The sequence below is a fragment of the Triturus cristatus genome, chromosome 4_1, assembly GCF_964204655.1.
Source record: "Triturus cristatus chromosome 4_1, aTriCri1.1, whole genome shotgun sequence".
Lineage (NCBI taxonomy): Eukaryota > Metazoa > Chordata > Amphibia > Caudata > Salamandridae > Triturus > Triturus cristatus.
The window spans coordinates 866899922-866908816 of record NC_140585.1 but is presented as its reverse complement, the minus strand read 5'-3'; positions in this window follow the sequence as shown (position 1 = coordinate 866908816).

Genomic DNA, 8895 nt, shown 5'->3' with positions numbered 1-8895 from the left:
CCTGGCGCCCAGCGGCAGCAGGCCCCCCTCAAGTTGATCCTGCAAGAGAACACCTTGTAAGGGGACACAGCCCCTTTTTATACAGTAAAAAGTCTTTGTCTGAAGGTGCAGGGAAGGGGCGAACCAGTTACATCTGGTTCCTGAGCACTTTGTTTTGCTCAGCCCCTCTCCCTATTCACTGGCAGGCCAGGGTCATCAGACGCACCACAGGGGCCGGAGCCAGCAGTGTGTGGGGAAAGCCCTGTCCTATTCAGGACCCAGGTATACTCCTCCCCAGCCATCAGTATGCTAAACTCCCATTCACCACTGGGTGACTCCTCCTGTCCCTGGGGATTTCCCTAGCCCGTCACATGACCTCCACCAGCCAATCGCCAGACAAGCCACACATTTCATACTGCACACTGAAGTGCCCACTTCTAGAAGTGGCACTTCCACACTAGGTACATGCACGCCGCACACATCATCGCGCAGCATTCAATCACACGAGTCCGCACATACCAAACTCGGGCCTGCACACCCCACGCATCAGGAACTACCAGGACACATACATTCCCCCATGCATTCCTATGGGAGGGCAGGCCAACCTCAACACACGCACGCACTTTACCCTGGGACACAGCGGTAAAGTGCGCAGAAGCCAAAAATCATTACACCAAGTCACCCATAAAAAGCAAAAGGTTTCGGGGGTGAACCTGCCAGAAGGGCCGGGTCCAACAGCTAGGATGAAACAAAAGGGTATCTACGTCATGTGGGCCTGGGTGTGCATAGTGTTGGCAAGAGGAGGGAGCATCCTGGTGCAGCATGGTAGCATGCTGGTTGCCCCCGGAGCTAAAAAGGGTTACATGTATACAACAGGTGGGGTTAGGCTAACGTCAGTGACGTCAATTACTTTTCATATAGCAATAATAATGAGGCCTTATGGGCCATGTCTGCAAGTAACATCTGCAGCATATATCACTATTCGAACAGGTAATACAATTAACACAGTTAGCACAATTAACTGAACTTGAGCGATACTCAGCTGTCCGGCGTCTGAACATCTTCTTTCTTCTCGGCATCCTGAACAGACTCAGCTCTTTGACTGCCATAAGAGGCTCTGGATGCAAATATGACTATGACTATGACCATGACCAGGTCCCCCTTGGTAGTGGGACCACGCGTCCCGGATTTGCCCGGATGGTACCGTTTTTTCAACAGATGTCTCGGCAGATTTTAGGAAATTTAGCTTCTGTCCCGGTTTTTAGAGGGTCAGCTGAAAACGACGGGAGGTGCTTTTTTCTGTTTTACAAAGCAGGGATAGTTATCAGTTGTTTCAAGAAAGCAATTTAATTACGAGGCAAGCTACTGGGTTTTTACAAATTCATTTTATGTATGATCTAGCTAACCCTGGGCTGGTAACTCCGCCAACGGAGTTTGCGGAGATTTGCCTACTCCGCGCTCCGTGGCGAACGCGGAGTAGGCAAAAACTACGCCTCCGTGGTGGAGCAGAGTTAGCCGCTCCCTCCCCCCTGCCAAAGTCCTTTAAAAATGATTTAAAAAGGCACTTACCTGTTGTTTGCCACCTCCCATGCCTTCGCGCTCCTTGTCCTGCTCCTCTCGTCATGAATAATAGAAAAAAACTACGTTGTATGTCTGACGCATGGCATTCCTCCACCGCCGTCAGCCTTTGGTAAAGCCATTCTGCTCTTGTGTAGAACCCCGCAATGTCTTCTCTTATCGATCTTGATTCCACTGCTAAAGAGGATATATTCATGTCCATCCCTTCTAGCCGCCGGCTCATGGCTGAGATTTCCTGTAAGATGCGGTTCATAGTCTCCCCTTGTGTGGAGGGTGGGGTAACCTGGGATGAGCTGTCTGCTGGGGGGGTGGCACTTTTCGTAGACATGTTGCGTGGCAGTTTGAGTGCATCCGCTAAAGGAGTTTCTTGGAGGATTTGCTCCTGTGCTTGGCGTGGACATTTGTCTCTTAGTCCCAGGGCGGTGCGCTGAGTTTGTGCAAAGACATGGAGACACAGCGGTGTCTGCAGGGTCAGGGCTCTAGTGATCCTATTACGAACCGGCAGTGCCTGCTCTCAGTGAGTGTTCCAGGAGTGGATGGCACGCCCCTGTGTGGTCTTTTCCTCTGTCAAGGTATCTGTGCGAGGTGCTATGTGCTGGCCGAGGTCCGTGCGTGTCGTCTTCAGGGTTCCTCCTCGTGTCAACATACCCTTTCTTGGGGTCATCATGAACATCCGCATGTGAGCTGCGCCCTAATGCTTCTTGCTGCCAGTGCCACGACGTGGTCCTGATGATGCTCAGGAGTTGCGTCTTGGGCCTGTAGTGGTTACCCCTGATCCCTTTTTTGGCACTCTCTTTCTTGAGTGTTCGCTCCAGTCGGTGTGATGGTTTTTTTTGGGGGGAGGGGATGGGCCCTGTCTCGCCCCCCTTGATGGCATTCTATATTGACTCCAGAGGTCCCGGGGTGTTGGGTGCAGGATGGTATGTCCAGGAGGCAATGCGTCTGGCCAAGGCTGTGAGTGTGCTTCCAGGCCTGATGCCCTCCGGTATTCCTCAGACACTCCTTCTTGCTGCTTGCTTCTTGCTTGGGGGATGGGCAAGTGTTGGAGGTCGTGGTCGAAACTCCCTCCTTCCCTGAGCATGTGCCCTGTGCTGGAGAGACTTATTGGCCTATATTGTCTCCCATAGTTTCTCATACTCCCATCATGGTGCCTCTTATTGTTTCTGTGCAGTTGGCTGTGGCCGTGATGGCACCTTGCCGGTTCTGAGAGGTCAGGGTGTAGGGTTTTGAGCAGGCGGTCCAGTAGGGGTGAGGCGCCTGGCTTCATGTTTGCTGGAGAGCCAAGACTATCCCCGTGCCTCCATCTCCTCAGAATTCCCAGCCATGATTTGGCATGATATGCTGAAGCTCGAGGCGATGTAGCAAGTCTGCCGATACCCACTGAGTTGGGGTAGTTACTTGCTGCCAGCTGCAGCAAAAGGCGGGACCGCCCAGGTAAGTGCTGGCTGAGGCTGCTGTGACTATGTATGGGCCCGGCGCCCTCCTGCGTGCCTCAGTGGAAGCAATAGGCCGCGGGGGGTTGGGGCATCAGACTGTGCAATGGCCATGGCACTCACCCATGTCTCAGCCCACATCCCTCCTGCAGGGCTCTTGACGCCGTCAGCACCACCATGAAGAATACCGCTGCTGCCTCCACAATCTCGTCAGTCTCTCTTAGGGGTGCAGGCCTGCTGATGCCAGTGGAGCCGGGCCATGGTTAGTGATGAGGGGGTGCGGGAGGCGAGATCATCTTGTCACTCTAGGGCCAAGGCTGCAGGCATGCCTCTAGGCCTGACACACTCTCACGAGTTTTGATCCACGCTCTCCACAGCTTACACCTTAGCAGCATCGGATCCCAGTCTATCGACCTCCAGTGCTCCCAGCGCCGTGAGCAACATTGATGCCATGCCCTCAGCCTCACATGAGAAGTCGCCTCCTCCGCCTGCAGCCTGCCTCACAGCGGGGCTCGCAGTTAAGGCGGCCATCGTCGTTCGTGTACAGACCACACCCTTACAATGCTATATCAAGTATGCTAAGCAAATCTATATGAATTTAGGCCCTATCGGGTCCTACAGACTTGTCTGCACCAGGTAACAGTTTTTAACAGTCTCGAACTATTCTTCCATCAAGGAAGAAACGCCCAGTAGAGATCTTTCTGCCTCCCAGCCCCTTCTGCAGTCAGTCATCTTGCCCTGCACCATTACAGATTCTCAGGTTTCTGCAGCCCAGGTGCACCCTGATCCAAACTGTCATGCATTGTGATTACCACATGTTCACATTAGGACTACAGCTTCCTTCAGACATCTGTGGAAACAACAGAGATGGACAAGCTCACTTTTCTGATTTCATGAAACAACTGCAGCGGTGGCATTGTTATTACAGTAGGAATTAACTGAATCCAGGCCCTTAGGAACAAGTCCTTCTAGAGCTGGAAGGAGGATAGTGATGGAGCAGGTAAAGCAAAAGTTTGTATACCTTCTCTATTTTGCATCAAAATACTAATTACGTAATCGATTTATATTTTAATTTGAATTAACTGTGTGCTGTGTTATACTTACCAACAAAATGCTTTTTTGGCAAACACAAATTACACGCGGGACTCATTGCTATTTGCATGGCAGAATAACCCTAATAACTAATTGTGGTACGCCTATTAACAATAGTATTTCTGTTGATAGAATATTGCATGATTTATGTTGCTTTGGTGACGTTTGCGTTCCTGTTGATGCCAAATGGTGAGTATTGTTGCTTTAAATGTCGCTATAAGCTAGGAAAATACTAATACATAAAGGGATTAGTGTGGGTTTTAACATTAGAATCTTCATTTCCGCATATTAATTATTCTTTGTGTTTGTTTTGCCTAAGTTGGCATTCGGGCCTACAAAGCCATGACATTCAAAATGGAGTTCGGAAGTGGCCACCGTCTTGTGAGCGCGATGTCTTCTGCGCAGACTCTGATGGCTCCGAAGATCTCCAGGCATCTTCAATTCAGAGCACAGTGTTCCTGGTCAAGGATAGGAACATGGAGGACTGCCAAACTTCAGTCAGTGGAAATTGCTGGAGGAAACAATGGTCGCACATAACCAAGATTCAACAATGTTGCATGAGCTTGAGGAAGTGACCCAGCAACTTCTCTGGGAACCCAAGTCAGTGGGAAAATTGGACCTTATTACAAATTTCACCAAATGGACCAATCATAGTCTAAGAAATGTTTCATGTTACCTAGAATTTTATTATAAAAAGGGTAGTAGAATAGAGAGGAAAATGAAAAGAGCTGATCATATCCGGAGGAGAGTCCGTTCCGTGATCGATTGGCTTGCGAGATTACTTGGTCCTTTGGAGATCATTGGGACTGTGTCGTGCAGAGCAAATAACTTTTTCTGGAATTTTGAGTCTTGGCCTGCTTCCGATTGAGACGATTGAGCAAAGAATTTGGGTTATACATAGTCAATTGAATTAGAGAATAACCCTGATAGCGAGAATAGGTAAATATACAATGTCATGCAATTTGTGTTGATAGACTGAAATTCAAATTTGATTGACCGAAATGCTAATTTAGAAAAATTGAAACAAAGATTAGATAAACTAAATATTGATTAACGAAATAATGAGTTTGTGGCTCTTTATTTGGGTTACTAGAGGATTCTGAAGCTTTAATGTGTTTTAGCTGGTTCTAAATCACCATCAACCAGTCCAACTAATTGGTCCACTCGACCAAGTGGTGGTGCCTTGATGTTAAGATTAGGATCCTATAGATGTTAATGTAAATATAAATATACTGTAATGAATCTTTCTTTCCTATAGGTAATAAGGTACCCCCCCACATGTGCAGCGCATCGTTCCTCCTGTGTGCAGACTCGTGAGAGAAACATATGAGTGTTGGTGTTATGGGCCCCACCAATGAAGGCGTGTGTGAATGAGTTAGTGTGACAACGGGTCTATGACGCAGGGAGAATATGTAAATTTTGCCCCACCTTTCATGCTGGAGCAGTTTTTCTGGTAGCAGATTGATGGTTTTATTGCATTGGTTTGGTGATTATTGCTTATTGATTTTGATTTCTGATTTATTGATTATTGATTTATGTACTAACATTCTGGTGCCGATTCCGATCCTGTAAAACCCGGGTACGAATGGTCGTACGGAGCGTTTTTTCCGTCCGACTCGTACCCTGGATAAACACCTTACAAACTCGCAAGTACGATTCGCACAGAAATACCATTTCCGCCCGAGTCGTAAAAAACACCGACCGGCAAAAAAATACAGACAAATCTGAATCTGGACGGCGCAGACGCGACGTCCGGACGAAGTCAGGCAGCGTTCTACGGACCAGCAAGTACGATTCGTGCCGACGTCACTCCGCACGCAGCAGTTTTTACGGGAGCCAAAAACTGCCGGGAAATTGAGCAAGACGCGAACAAGGAGCCCCGGTACGCGACGGACAGCGATGGACCCCAACCTACGCGTCATCCTGGCACTCATAGCCTACCACCTCGTGTACAGAAACCGACGCAGACGCCGCAGAAGGTCAGAACAACCCCCAGGGGCAAAGGGGGGTGTGTGTGTGTGTGCAAGGGGCAGGAAACATAACCCACACCCCACAAATTACTAAAACATCCTGCACATTAATTACCTCCATGGTCTGGTCACTTCGGGGGGCGTGTCCACCAATCCCATGTCCCGCCACAACGGAAGTGGACATGGACGCGTACCCGTCACCACCACAATGGTGGTACGGGACATACCCACGCCCCCCAGAGCGTGGGTACGGACCGTACCACGCCTACCCCTATGTCACACCAACAATGGCGGCACGGCCTGTACCCACATCCCAAAGGCATGGATACGGGCCGCACCCCCAAAGTTGGGGTGCCGTAGGGGTACGGGCCGTACCCAGGCCATCAGCGCGTGGGTACGGCACATACCATGCCTACCCCTACGTCACACCAACAATGGCGGTACGGCCTCTACCCACGTCCCAAAGGCATGGGTACGGGCCGCACCCCCAAATTTGGGGTGCCGTAGGGGTACGGGCCATCAGCGCGTGGGTACGGCTCGTACCACGACAGTGGACAGATACATAGGGGTGTGTGCCTATCACTCCCAGCAGTGCCCAGACATATGAGGGGTGTGTGCCTATCAGTCCCAGCAGTGCCCAGACATATGAGGGGTGTGCGCCTTTCACTCCCAGCAGTGCCCATACATATGAGGGGTGGGTGCCTATCACTCCCAGCAGTGCCCAGACATATGAGGGGTGGGTGCAGAGGACCCCCAGCAGTGGACAGACATATGAGGTGTGGGTGCAGAGGACCCCCAGCAGTGGACAGAGACATGGGGGTGTGTACATCACCCTCCGATGAGCAAAACTCCATGGGTGCATGAAGGCATCCACAATGTGCGACAATGTTGAGAGTGCCATGACAACACATCACTGACAGCAGTGTCCCACTCCCATGAGGATGGATGTCCTTCCCCCACTGCATGACACACCACATGTGGGTGTGATGACAAAATACACATGCATACCCACCCCTGGCAGAGGCAGCACAATACACACACTGAGATCATGCAACAAGACTGTATCCTCATGTCAAACACCACTAAACTAAGAGAGCCTAAGGGAACACACACTGTCACCCACATTCCAGGAATGATAGGAATGTACAGGTGCCGGGGCAGCCAACAAGTTGTAGCCTCCCATGGAAGGAAAAGGGTGGAGTACACACAGATACAATGCCCACAATTGTCAGTCAGGTGCCCAAATACCCTGCAGAACACGTAACACATGTGTGTGAGGCAGGGAGTACACACATGCATAGTGCCGAAAAGGGAAAATGTCCACATGAAGTCATGTCAATATACTCCATACACAAGTACAGTGTCCAGCAAGGATGCCACAAACGATGCAGGTGGAGACATTGCAGAGCATGCATGGCCAAAGTCGAAGGGATGTGTCACACACCGAGGAAATGTTGACACAGCTCAGCACAACAATTGGGAAACACCCTGCAGGGAAGATGTCAGGTGCCACAGAGGAAGGAACACACCTTGGGACAATGTCACCATGCAGTAAGAGCTAACATGACCTACGAATATATGCAGACACCTTGTGACGGCAGGCAGATACCAGGGTCCACCTCATGAGCAGCACACTACAACATTTCCCAGACACACAACACATTATCACCACCCCAACGTAGGGAGCAGCAGCACCAACAGCAATACCAGAAAAGCTATAGTGTGCAAAGGAAAAACAAAAAACCACATTCAGTATTTCGAAGAAAATTAGCTACAGTACACTATTCACCAAGCCCATAGGCCACGCCAGATGCGAAGTCCTGGGGGGGACACGTTGGGACGCGTCTCCCCTAGCTTGCCTGCACAGTGCACTGTACCATATCATCCACAGAAGGGGGGGCATCATGTGGGGGGGAAGAACCAGGCACCGCAGGGACAGGAGGGGCACGGGTAAGTGTCGTGGGTGCAGGGACGGACGACTCCACCACAGGGGGTGGGGCAGCGCCAAAGGAGGAGGTCAGTATGGCGCTGCCCACAGCCGCAAGCTCTTCCAGTGTCTCCCCTGCACCCGAAGGAACCACAGGCCCGAAGGAGGGGGGGACGGGGACGGAGGGATGGGTCGCAGCACAACTGGGGGAGGGTGTGGACAGGGAGGGGAATCAACTACCCTGCCCGGAGAATCCCTCAAACGCTTGCCGGGTGGTGTCACACTGGGGGTGAGGGACGGACTGGCCATGAAGGACTCTCTGTCTGACTGTTGGGCAGGAGAGCCAAGGGGAGTGGTTTCGGAGGTACTGGGTCGTGAGGACTGCGGACTCCTACTGTGACAGTGTGGCTGCTGTTTGCCCCCCGACCCAGTGCCTGTGCCTTCTCCCCCCTGTGTGTGCATGACAGGAGGTGTGCGCATGGCCTTACCTGGTGGTGTGCTGCCTTTGTCTGGTGGGGTGTGTGCATGGGGACGTCTGGGTGTGTATGGGACAGGCATGGGAGTGGGAAGTGCGGATGGTGCCGGGGTAGGGGGGGACGGAGCGCTGCAGGAGACCCACTGCTGCCGTCAGTGATGAGTCCATGGACCTCAGCAACATCCGTTGGTCAGACATTGCTGATGACATGCCCTCCATGTACGACACCATCTGTGTCAGCAGTCTGGTGTGGCTATGGAGGACAATCAGCAGCGATGTCTGACCAACCTGCAACTGGCGCTGAATGTCCACAGACTCTGCATTGACGGCAGCAGGGGAGACAGGGGCAGGGGGTGCGGTGCCTCGCACGAAGGAGACATGTTTGGTGTACCACAAACTCCCCTCAGAACCCAGAACCCCTTATCCGACTAGCTTAGTGTC